General features: G+C 45.2%; 1 protein-coding gene across 3 annotated transcripts in view; it reads left to right on the forward strand.

Annotated features, from left to right (window-relative positions):
• Positions 1-13,407, forward strand: part of naa30 (N-alpha-acetyltransferase 30, NatC catalytic subunit) — a 46,770-nt gene that overhangs the window by 18,894 nt on the left and 14,469 nt on the right. The gene's annotated exons all lie outside the window — the stretch shown is intronic.

Consider the following 13,407-nt stretch of genomic DNA (forward strand, 5'->3'; position numbering starts at 1 on the left):
GAATATGTTATATTTTCAAGCCAAGATGGTCTATGCTCCAGAATACATAAGGGGGCTAGTGATTAACTAGAACAGGCACTAATCATCATCTAGATTTTTTTAAAAATTGAAATTGTATCAAAGGACTGGAGCATGACAGAAGTTATATCACAGTTCAGGAATGGATAAGCTATATAGTTAGCCTCCTATTGGCAGTACGAAGACTGCTGTAGACCATAATAGCAGAATAGAGTGGGTGTGGTACATTTTGACTTTCAAAATGCATTTGATTGTCACGGAGGAGACTTGTTGTGAAGATTAAAACCCATGGTATTAAAAGAGAAGCAGTGGTATAGATAGAGGCATGGCGGATGAATAGAAAGGGGATAAATGGATGTTTTTGCGTTTGGCAAAATATAGCCAGTGGAATACTCCAGGAATCTGATTTGTGGCTGAGCTTGTTCTCCATCTATATATTGACCGTATATCTGTGTGCACTTAACTTTTCCAATATAAATTTCCACATTCAGATTGACATTGGAAACTAAAACTTATCAGGTTGTAATTTCTAACCTCATGCTATTAGTAACGCTAGAGCGCCTCAGTTGGAAAATCTCCAACTCTTCAGCTTCTATTGCAAGGAAATGCCTATGCTGCAAACAGCTTTTTTCTCTGCTTCCCAAATTGCGGTAGAGTTTGCTACTTAATAAGTAAAATAAAGTATATAAAACTGAGGACAGAATGTATAATTTTGAAATGGGTGCTGAATTACCCTAATCCAATTGTCCTTTACTTCACTTAAATTCTACACTTGGTCTTGACTCTCTGTGCACAATGCCACAGGAGGTCAACTTATACACACAAATGAGTTGGGCATAGCCCTGGAAAAAACAATATCAAAGCTTGCTAAATGGCATAAAATTAGGGAGCATGGCAAACTAAAAAAGGATACAGGCACATGTAGATAGGCTACAATGAATCTGTGTTATTGTTGAGACCACAGTTGGAATACCATGGGTAGTTTTGGCTATACTGTTATGCTATGTATAGGAGAGTCACAGGAAAGAATCAGTGGAGATTTACTAGGATAATATTAGGAGTGAGAGGCTAATAAGACTTGGAAAAACTAAGACTGTATTTTTTTTAATTCTTTCTCAGAATATGGGCATTGCTGCCAAGGCCAGTATTTATTGCCCATCCTTTGTTGCGCTTGAGAAGGTGATAATGGGACAACTTGAACTGCTGCAGTCCATGTGGTGAAGTTTCTTTCTTGTGTTGTTAGATAGGGAGTTTCAGGATTTTGATCCAGCAACAATGAAGGAACAGTGATATATTTCCAGGTCAGGATGGTGTGTGACTAATAAATAATATTTATGAGAAAAACAAACGTTCAAGGAGAATGTAACAGAAATGTTCAAACCTTTGTAGGGATTGTGAAGGTAAATACCTTATTCCAACTGATCAGCGGTTCAGTAATGAGAAAACACGTTTAGGATTAGTAATAAATACATGAAAAAGGTTAGTCATGCAAAAGGTTATTGGAGCTTGGAACAGATACCATACATTGCTATTGAAGCTAAGCCAATCCATCGTGTAAGAGGGAATTCGTGAAGGTAATTAGAAATCACTGGTTAGGCCTCAGCTGGAATATTGTGTCCAATTGGTGAGGTGAGAGTGACTGCCCTTGACATCAAGGCAACATTTGACCGAGTATGGCATCAAGGAGTTCTAGCAAAACTGGAGTCAGAAGATCATAAGAACTAGGAGCAGGAGTAGGCCGTCCGGCCCCTCGAGCCTGCTCCGCCATTCAATAAGATCATGGCTGATCTTTTCGTGGACTCAGATCGACTTATCCGCGCTCTCACCATATCCCTTAATTCCTTTATTATTCAAAAAGATATCTACCTTAGCTTTAAAAACATTTACTGAAGAAGCGTCAAACTACTTCACTGGGCAAGGAATTCCATAGATTAACAACCCTCTGGGTGAAGAAGTTCCTTCTTAACTCAGTCCTAAATCTGCTCCCTCTAATCTTGAGGCTATGCCCTCTTGTCCTAGCTTCACCTGCCAGTGGAAACATTCTCTCTACTTGTATCTTATCTATTCCCTTCATGATTTTATATGTTTCTATAAGATCCTCCCTCATTCTTCTGAACTCCAATGAATATAATCCCAATCTACTCAGTCTCCCCTCATAAGCCAACCCCCTCAACTCCGGAATCAACCTAGTGATCCTCCTCTGCACCCTCTCCAGTGCCTGCACATCCTTTCTCAAGTAAGGAGACCAAAACTGCACACAGTACTCCAGGTGCGGCCTCACCAGTACCTTATACAGCTGCAACATAACCTCTCTGCTTTTAAATTCAATCCCTTTAGCAATGAAGGACAAAATTCAATTTGCCTTCCTAATTACTTGCTGTACCTGCAGACCAACCTTCTACGATTCATGCACAAGGACACCCAGGTCCCTCTGCATAGCAGCATGCTGTAACTTTTTACCATTCAAGTAATCCTTTTTCCTGTTACTCCTACCGAAATGAATGACTTCACATTTATTAACATTGTATTCCATCTGCCAGACCTTTGCCCACTCACTCAATGTATCTATGTTCCTCTGCAAAGTTTCACAGTCATCTGCACACTTTGCTCTGCCACTCATCTTAGTGTCATCTGCAAACTTTGACACCCTACACGTGGTCCCCAACTCCAAATAATCAATATAAATTGTAAATGATTGCGGTCCCAACACTGATCCCTGAGGCACTTCACTAGTGACTGCCAACCAGAATAGCACTCATTTATCCCCACTCTCTGCTTCCTGTTAGTCAACCAATTCTCTATCCATGCTAATACTTTACCCCTAACGCCATGCATCCTTATCTTATGCAGCAGCCTCTTGTGCGGCACCTTGTCGAAGGCCTTTTGGAAATCTAGGTACACCACATCCACTGGGTCCCCATTGTCCACCTTGCTCGTAATGTCATCATAGAATTCCAAAAGATTTGTCAAGCATGACCTGCCCTTCATGAACCCATGCTGCGTCTGCCCAATGGGACAGTTTCTATCGAGATGCCCTGCTATTTCTTCCTTGATGATAGACTCAAGCATCTTCCCCACTACAGAGGTTAAGCTAACCGGTCTATAATTCCCCATCTTTTGTCTACCTCCCTTTTTAAACAGTGGCGTCACATCTGTTTTCCAATCTGCTGGGACTACCCCAGAGTCCAGCGCATTTTGGAAAATTACCGCCAGTGCACCTGCTATTTCTCCCGCCATCTCTTTTAGTACCCTGGGATGCATTCCATTAGGGCCAGGAGACTTATCAATCCTTAGCTCCATTAGCTTGCCCAACACTACCTCTTCCGTAATAATGATTGTTTCCAGGTCCTCACTTACGTTCGTCTCTTTGTCAATTACTGGCATGTTATTAATGTCCTCCACTGTGAAGACCGATACAAAATACCTGTTCAATGCCTCGGCCATTTCATCATATCCCATAACTAAATTCCCCTTCTCATCCTCTAAAGGACCAACGTTTACTTTAGCCACTCTTTTTCGTTTTAGATATTTATAGAAACTTTTGCTATCTGTCTTTATATTCTGTGCTAGTTTTTTCTCATGTTCTATCTTACTTTTCTTTATAGCTCTTTTTGTGGCTTTCTGTTGACCTTTAAAGTTTTCCCAATCTTCTAGTTTCGTGCTGTTTTTGGCCACTTTGTATGCCTTCTCTTTCAATTTTTTTCCTTATTTCCTTAGACACCCATGGCAGATTACCCCATTTTTTCCAGTCCTTCCTTTTCACTGGAATACACTTTTGCTGAGCACTTTGAAAAATTGCTTTGAAAGCCCTCTACTGTTCGTCAACTGTCCCACCATAAAATCTTTGTTTCCAGTCTACTTTAGCCAAGTCCTCCCTCATTCTATTGTAGTCCCCTTGTTCAAGCGCAGGCCCCTGGTATTGGATTTTATCTTCACGCTCTCCATCTGTATTCTAAATTCAACCATACTGTGATCACTCCTTCCAAGAGGATCCCTAACTATGAGGTCATTAATTATTCCTGTCTCATTACACAGGACTAGATCTAGGATAGCTTGCTCCCTCGTTGGTTCCATTACATACTGTTCAAGAAAACTATCACGGATACACTCAACGAACTCCTCCTCAAGGCTACCCTGACTGAGCTGGTTCGACCAATCTACATGTAGATTAAAATCCACCATGATAATTGCCGTACCATTTTTACAGGCATTAGTTATTTCTTTGTTTGTTGCCCGCCCCAGTGTGATGTTATTATTTGGTGGCCTATAGACTATGCCTGTCAATGACTTTTTCTTCTTAGAGTTTCTAATTTCCACCCAAATGGATTCAACCTCATTCTCCATAGAACCTATATCATCTCTCAGCACCGCCCTGATGTCGTCCTTGAATATCAGAGCTACACCACCTCCCTTACCTTCCTGTCTGTCCTTCCAAATAGTCTGGTACCCCTGGATATTTAACTCCCAGTCGTGACCAACCTGTAACCATGTCTCCGTAATGGCTACCAAATCATATTCATTCGCGATGATTTGTGCCGTTAACTCATCAACGTTGTTACGAATGCTAAGAGCATTCAGGTAAAGTGCTTTTATGCTAGCTTTCTTACCCTCATAATTTCCAACATCTCTAATAATAACTCCTGTGTTATCCTTCCTTTCTGCTTCTTTCATAGTCTGCCTTGAACTTAAACTCTCCTGCACACATGTTAACCTGCTGCTTACCTTTTTATTTACCATCATACTCCCTTTCGTTTTCCCTTTCCCTTCCCCCCGAGTCACTAGTTTAAAGTCCTAGAGACCACCCTATTTATCCGTTTCACTCGAACACTGGTTCCAGATCGGTTCAGGTGGAGACCGTCCCATCGGTACAGATCCCCCCGGTTCCAAAACTGATGCCAATGCCCCATGAAATGGAACCCCTCTTTCCCACACCACTCCCTTAGCCACGTGTTTACTTCCCTAATATTCTTATCCCTAAGCCAATTTGCACATGGCTCTTTTTTTTTTCGAGTCAGTGGGAATCGGGTAAAACTCTCTGCTGGTTGGAATCATACCTAGCGCAAAGGAAGATGGTTGTGGTTATTGGAGGTCAATCATCTCAGCTCCAGGACATCACTGCAAGTGTTCCTCAGGGTAATGTCCTAGGCCCAACCATCTTCAGCTGCTTCATCAATGACCTTCCCTCCATCATAAGGTCAGAAGTGGGGATGTTCGCTGATGATTGCACAATGTTCAGTACCATTCACGACTCCTCAGATACTGAAGCAATCCATGTAGAAATGCAGCAAGACCTGGCCAATATCCAGGCTTGGGCTGATAGGTGGAAAGTAACTTTAGTGCCACACAAGTGCCAGGCAACGACTATCTCAAACAAGAGAAAATCTAACCATCTCCCCTTGATATTCAATGGCATTACGATTGCTGAATCCCCCACTATCAATATCCTAGGGGGTTACCATTGACTGGAAACTGGAGTAGCCATATAAATACTGTGGCTACAAGAGCAGGTCAGAGGCTAGGAATCCTGTGGCGAGTAACTCGCCTTCTGACTCCAAAGTCTGTCCACTATCTACAAGGCACAAGTCAGGAGTGTGATGGGATACTCTCCATTTGCCTGGTAGAGTGCAGCTCCAACAACACTCAAGAAGCTCAACACCATCCAGGACAAAGCTGCCAGCTTGATTGTTTGTAGATGGGGTGCCATTCACTCCCTCCACTAGCGGCACACAGTGGCAGCAGTGTGTGCCATCTACAAGATGCACTGCAGCAACTCACCAAGTCTCTTTAGACAGCACCTTCCAAATCCGCGACCGCTACCACCTAGAAGGACAAGGGCAGCAGATGCATGGGAACACCACCACCAGCCACTTCACGTCCAAGCCATACACCATCCTGACTTGGAACTATGTCACCGTTCCTTCACTGTCGCTGGGTCAAAATCCTGGAACTCCCTTCCTAACAGCACTGTGGGTGTACCTACCCCCCGAGAACTTGGTGAGTTGCTGCAGTGCATCTTGTAGATGGTACACACTGCTGCCACTGGGTGGCGCAGTGGTTAGCACTGCAGCCTCACAGCTTCAGCGACCCGGGTTCGATTCTGGGTACTGCCTGTGCGGAGTTTGCAAGTTCTCCCTGTGACTGGGTTTTCGCCGGCGCGGTTTCCTCTCACAGCCAAACACTTGCAGGTTGATAGGTAAACTGGCCATTGTAAATTGCCCCTAGTGTAGGTAGGTGGTAGGAGAATTGAGGGAAGATGGGGATGTGGTCGGGAATATGGGATTAATGTAGGATTAGTATAAATAGGCTGTTGATGGTCGGCACAAACTCGGTGAGCCGAAGGACCTGTTTCAGTGTTGTATCTCTCTATGACTCTATAACTGCAGCAGTTGAAGAAGGCAGTTCACCACCATCTTCTGAAGGGCAATTAGGATGGGCAATAAAAGTGCTGGTCACCACACTTTAGGAAATTTGAGATGGTGCAGAGGAGATTTACCAGAATGGTTCCAGGGATGGGCGATTTTAGTTACATTTTAGGTTAGAAAAGCTGGGGTTGTTCTCCTTTGGATAAAGGAGATTGAAGGGAGATTTGGTAGCGGTATACAAGATTATGACGGGCTGAGGTAAGTTAGACAAGGGACTGTTCCCGTTAACTGATGGTACACGGACTCGGACACAGATGGAAGATTTTGGGCGAGAGATGTGGGGGAATGTGAGGAAGCACTTTTTTTACACAGTGAGTGGTAATAACTAGCACTCACTGCCCATGAGGGTGGTGGAAGCAGAGGCAATCAGTGATTTCAAAAGAAAATTGGATGGGTGCTTGAAGGAAATAAATTTGCAGGGCTACGGGGATCGAGTGGGACTGCCTGGATTGCTGCACGGAGAGCTGGCATGGGCTCGATGGGCCAAATGGCCGCCACCTATCTCGTAAATGACTCTCTGACGCTTCATCCAATAACCGTGCTGTAACAATAATACTGCTAATGTTGTAAATTCATTTTTTTTGGAGGCTTAGAATAAATTTCTCCAGCATAAGTTAAAAGAACTATGAACGGTCCTACTCTAAACCTCTTCCTGATCACTGACTAACAGTGACTTTTAGGAGAAATACATGGCTTTGACCAGTGCGACACCTTTGAGCAGGTGAAATTTGTCAGCCACAAAATTAAGAAAAGCAGGGAGAAATTCTGTACATCAAATAAAGTTGTGTTCTACACTTTTAACCTTTCTATAAAAAAAAGGTATTGGAAAAATTATACTGACAGTGGAAAAACACTGCACCGAGTGAATCTTACGAATCTTATGACATTGAAACTTGCGTTTAATTCCTGAGGTGGATCTCCCCATACTATTAACTGGCTACAGCTGGAAGGATGCCCCAGTTAATTATTGAGGTTGTTTTTTGTTTGCATTAAGTTGTAAAGCAGTTGAGTTATTTTCATCTTTTTAAAAACAATATAGATGGCCACCTTGATAGTTTAGATTCTTCCTGGTCTTCATGGTTTTGCTACTGTGAGCAAGCAGGAGATTATGTGTAGGTAGGATTGCCTCGCCTGGCCTATTCAGTTAATGGAATCCTGCAGATTTCAGTACAGTGCTTGCTAGTACTGGCATCAGCAATTTTTTTACATTTTTCATTCATCGAATGTGGAAATCGTTGGCAGGGCCAGCATTTATTGTCCTTCCCTAATTGCTCAAAAAGGTGATGGTGAGCCGTTGTCTTGAACCGCTATAATCCATATGGGTGAAGGTCCACCCACAGTGCTGTTGTGTACAGAGTTCCAGGATTCTAACAATGAAGGAATGACGATATATTTTCAAGCCAGGATGATGTGAAACTTGGAGGGGAACTTGCAGGTGGTGATGTTTCCATACACTTACTGCCCTTGTCCTTCTGAGCGATAGAGATTGTGGGTTTGGGAAAAGCTGTCAAAGAAGCCTTGACAAGTTGTTGCTGTGTGTATTGTAGATGGTACACACAGCAGCTACAGTGCACCAGTGGTGGAAGGTGTGAATGTTTAGCATAGGAACATAGGAAATAGGAGCAAGAGCAGACTATTCGGCCCATCAAGCCTGCTCTGCCATTCAAACAGATCATGCCTCTACGCCATTTTTCCCACAATTCCCATAATCCCTTGATGTCATTAGTATCCAGAAATCTATTGATTTCTGTCTTGAACATGCTCAATGATTGCGCTTCCACAGCCCTCTGGGGTCGAGCATTCCACAGATCCACCACCCTCTGAGTAAAGAAATTCCTCCTTTTGGATACTGTTGGGTGGGGGGGGGGACCTACCAGGAGAAAGCCACAGTGGCCAGGTCTCTGGCACTGAGCCTGGCTCTGTGGCTCAGAAGGGAAGGGGGGAGAATAGGAGAGCGATAGTGATAGGAGATTCAATGGTTAGAGGAACAGACAGGAGATTCTGTGGTCGCGAACGAGACTCCCGGATGGTATGTTGCCTCCCGGGTGCCAGGGTCAGGGATGTCTCAGATCGAGTCTACAGGATTCTTAAGGGGGAGGGGGAGCAGCCAGAAGCCGTGGTACACATCGGTACCAATGACATAGCTAGGAAAAGGGATGAGGACCTGAAAAGCGAATATAGGGAGTTAGGTTGGAAGCTAAAAGGCAGGACGAGCAAAGTAGTAATCTCAGGATTGATACCGGTGCCACGTGCTAGTGAGGCTAGAAACAGAGAGCGAGTGCAGCTGAACACGTGGCCACAGAGCTGGTGTAGGAGGGAGGGCTTCAGATATTTTTTATTTAGAGATACAGCACTGAAACAGGCCCTTCGGCCCACCGAGTCTGTGCCGACCAACAACCACGCATTTATACTAATCCTACATTAATCCCATATTCTCCTACCACCTACCTACACTAGGGGCAATTTACAATGGCCAATTTACCTATCAACCTGCAAGTCTTTGGAGGTGGGAGGAAACCGGAGCACCCGGCGAAAACCCATGCAGACACAGGGAGAACTTGCAAACTCCGCACAGGCAGTACCCAGAACTGAACCCGCATCGCTGGAGCTGTGAGGCTGCGGTGCTAACCACTGTGCCACTGTGCCGCCCTATGTGGATCACGGGTTGCATCTGAACTGGAGGGGCACCAATATCCTGGGCGGGAGGTTTGCTAGAGCTCTTCGGGAGGTTTAAACTAGTTTGGTAGGGGGATGGGAACCGGAGCTACGGATCAGTGGTTGGGGTAGCTGTTGAACAGGCAGATACAGAGTGCCGAGAGTCTGTGAGGAAGGTTAGACAGTTGACAGGGCAAAGTTTCAGCCAGTATGATGGGTTGAAGTGTGTCTATTTTAACGCAAGAAGTGTCAGGAATAAGGGTGATGAACTTAGAGCATGGATCAGTACTTGGAGCTACGATGTTGTGGCCATTACGGAGACTTGGATATCACAGGGGCAGGAATGAATGTTGGATGTTCCGGGGTTTAGATGTTTCAAAAGGAATAGGGAGGGAGGTAAAGAGGTGGGGGAGTGGCATTGCTAATCAGGGATGTTTCAAAAGGAATAGGGAGGGAGGTAAAGAGGTGGGGGAGTGGCATTGCTAATCAGGGATGGTATCACAGCTGCAGAAAGGGAGGTCGTCGAGGAGGGTTTGTCTACTGAGTCAGTATGGGTGGAAGTCAGAAACAGGAAAGGAGCAGTCACTTTATTGGGAGTTTTCTATAGACCCCCCAAGGTTTCCTGACTCAATATGTAGATAGGCCGACTAGAGGGGAGGCTATGTTGGATTTGGTGCTTGGCAACGGACCAGGCCAGGTGGCAGATCTCTCGGTGGGAGAGCATTTCGGTGATAGTGATCACAACTCCCTGACCTTTACTATAGTCATGGAGAGGGATAGGAGCAGACAGGATGGGAAAATATTTAAATGGGAGAGGGGGAATTACAATGCTATTAGGCAGCAACTGGGGAGCTTAAATTGGGAACAGATGTTCTCAGGGAAATGCACGACAGAAATGTGAAGGTTGTTTAGGGAGCACTTGCTGCGACTGCTGGATAGGTTTGTCCTGATGAGGCAAGGAAGGGATGGTAGGGTGAAGGAACCTTGGATGACGAGATGTGCAACAGCTAGTCAAGAGGAAGAAGGAAGCTTACTGAAGGTTGAGGAAGCAAGGATCAGACAGGGCTCTAGAGGGTTACAAGGTAGCCAGGAAGGAACTGAAGAATGGACTTAGGAGAGCTAGAAGGGGACATGAAAAAGTCTTGGCGGGTAGGATTAAGGAAAATCCCAAGGCGTTCAACACTTATGTGAGGAACAAGAGGATGACCAGAGTGAGGGTAGGGCCGATCAGGCATAGTGGAGGGAACTTGTGCCTGGAGTCGGAGGAGGTAGGGGAGGTCCTTAATGAATACTTTGCTTCAGTATTCACTAGTGAGAGGGACCTTGTCATTTGTGAGGACAGCGTGAAACAGGCTGATATGCTCAAACAGATTGATGTTAAGAGGGAGGACATGCTGGAAATTTTGAAAGACATAAGGATAGATAAGTCCCCGGGTCCAGACGGGATATACCCAAGGTTATTACGGGAAGCGAGGGAAGAGATTGCTGCGCCTTTGGTGATGATCTTTGCGTCCTCACTGTCCACTGGAGTAGTACCAGATGATTGGAGGGTGGCAAATGTTATTCCCTTGTTCAAGAAAGGGAATAGGGATAACCCTGGGAATTACAGACCAGTCAGTCTTACGTCGGTGGTGGGCAAATTATTGGAGAGGATTCTGAGAGACAGGATTTATGATTATTTGGAAAGGCATAGTTTGATTAGAGATAGTCAGCATGGCTTTGTGAGGGGCAGGTCATGCCTCACAAGCCTTATTGAATTCTTTGAGGATGTGACAAAACACATTGATGAAGGAAGGGCAGTGGATGTGGTGTATATGGATTTTAGCAAGGCGTTTGATGAGGTTCCCCATGGTAGACTCATTCAGAAAGTAAGGAGGCATGGGATACAGGGAAATTTGGCTGTCTGGATACAGAATTGTCTGGCCCATAGAAGACAGAGAGTGGTAGTAGATGGAAAGTATTCAGCCTGGAGCTCGGTGACCAGTGGTGTTCCACAAGGATCTGTTCTGGGACCTTTGCTCTTTGTGATTTTTATAAATGACTTGGATGCGGAAGTGGAAGGCTGGGTTAGTAAGTTTGCCATTGACACAAAGGTTGCTGGAGTTGTGGATAGCTTGGAGGGCTGTTGTACGTTGCAATGGGACATTGACAGGATACAGAGATGGGCTGAGAAGTGGCAGATGGAGTTCAACCTGGAAAAGTGTGAAGTGATTCATTTTGGAAGGTCGAATTTGAATGCAGAATACAGGCTTAAAGACAGGATTCTTGGCAGTGTGGAGGGACAGAGGGATCTTGGGGTCCACGTCCATAGATCCCTCAAAGTTGCCACCCAAGTTGATAGGGTTGTTAAGGCGTATGGGGTGTTGGCTTTCATTAACAGGGGGATTGAGTTTAAGAGCTGTGAGGTTATGCTGCAGCTCTATAAGGCCCTGGTTAGACCACACTTGGAATATTGTGTTCAGTTCTGGTCGCCTCATTATAGGAAGGATGTGGAAGCTTGAGAGAGGGTGCAGAGGAGATTTACCAGGATGCTGTCTGGACTGGAGGGCATGTCTTATGAAGAAAGGTTGAGGGAGCTAGGGCTTTTCTCATTGGAGCGAAGAAGGATGAGAGGTGACTTGATAGAGGTGTACAAGATGATGAGAGGCATAGATAGAGTGGATAGCCAGAGACTTTTTCCCAGGGCGGAAAGGGCCATCACCAGGGGGCATAATTTTAAGGTGATTGGAGGAAGGTTTCGGGGAGATGTCAGAGGTAGGTTCTTTACACAGAGAGTGGTGGGTGCGTGGAATGCGCTGCCAGCGGTGGTAGTAGAAGCAGATACTTTAGGGACATTTAAGCGACTCTTGGATAGGTACATGGTTGATAATAGAATGAAGGGTATGTAGGTAGTTTGATCTTATAGTAGGTTAAAGGGTCGGCACAACATCGTGGGCCGACGGGCCTGTACTGTGCTGTACTGTTCTATGTTCCTCATCTTAGTCTTAAATGGCCTGCCCCTTATTTTGAGACTGTCCCCTGGTTCTAGACCAGGGTTGTCCAATATACCGCCCACACATTTCCATCCAGACCACAGATGTAAACTGTTCCCGGGACCGTTCCTCATCCTCACCGTGACTGGAGATGATAAATTTCCCTTTGTCAGTCCGGCTTTTAAACTATTGTGCTGTCAGTTTCACAGGTGACAGCTGCTGACTCACAGTTGCAGAGAGTGGAATGCACTTTCAAAGTTCTTTTAAAAATCAGTTATTTTAAAAAAAGATCATTGTCAGTTTCAGAGCTGACAGCGCTGACATCGGGAACAGCCATTTCCCAACAGATTCCAGGTTTTCCGGCAGGTTCTGACTGTTTTTTAAAATCCCGCCGGCACAGAGCGCAGGGAACACTGGAGAGAGGGGAGAGAGATACAGAGAGACAGAGGTGGGGGTTGGAGAGGGAGACTGAGACAGAGGGTGGGGGGGGGGGTTGGCGGGGGAGCATCAGAGTCATCTGCTTACAGCACAGAAGGAGGCTATTCTGTCCATCGAGCCCATACCGGCTCTCCCTGGAGCTGTGCCATCAGTCCCACTCCCTGGCTCAGTCCCTGTAGCTCTGCATGTCTATTGCTCTCAGGTGGCCATCCAGCTTCCTTTTTGAAGTCATTGGTCGTCTCCACTTCCACCACCCTTGTGGGCAGTGAGTTCCAGTTCATTACCACCCGCTGCGTAAGAAGATGCTTCCTCCTATTCCCTTTGCACAAAACTTTCAATCTGTGTCCCCTAGTCCTAGAGGGGAAGGGGGTGGGGAGAGAGAAGGTAGAACGAGGCACACAGCGTGGGGAGAGGGGGAAGAGAGATCAAGGTCTTTCCTGAAAGGTGGACATCTATCCAGAATACTCTGCATTGCAACATCAAGTGTGTGGCAGAGACTGACTACATATTAAAGCAAAAATAATGCCAGGTATGTCACTAAATCGGTTTTCAATATAGTGATGAGAAAGTAAGTCAAAAAAAATTAGTCTTCTCATTTAAAGCTTCTTCACAAAAATGCACATTTGTTCTTTCTATTAAGATAAGTTTTTAACGCCTTTATCTTTTGAAATTTGCTCTCCGGCCCTTTGGCTGAGCAAAAATCACAATGTGGCCCTCTGCCCGAAAAGGTAAGACAACCCTCTTCTGGGCTCACCAGCCAGAGAAAACATCCTATCCACATCTACCTTGTCACGCCCTGTAAGAATGTTGTAAGTTTCGATGAGATCACCTCATTCTTCGAAATTCTAGAAAATACAGGCCAGTCACTGCAATCTCTCCTCATGAGCCAATACCGCCATCCG

Source organism: Heterodontus francisci, chromosome 9 (genome assembly GCF_036365525.1).
Source record: "Heterodontus francisci isolate sHetFra1 chromosome 9, sHetFra1.hap1, whole genome shotgun sequence".
NCBI classification, from domain to species: domain Eukaryota; kingdom Metazoa; phylum Chordata; class Chondrichthyes; order Heterodontiformes; family Heterodontidae; genus Heterodontus; species Heterodontus francisci.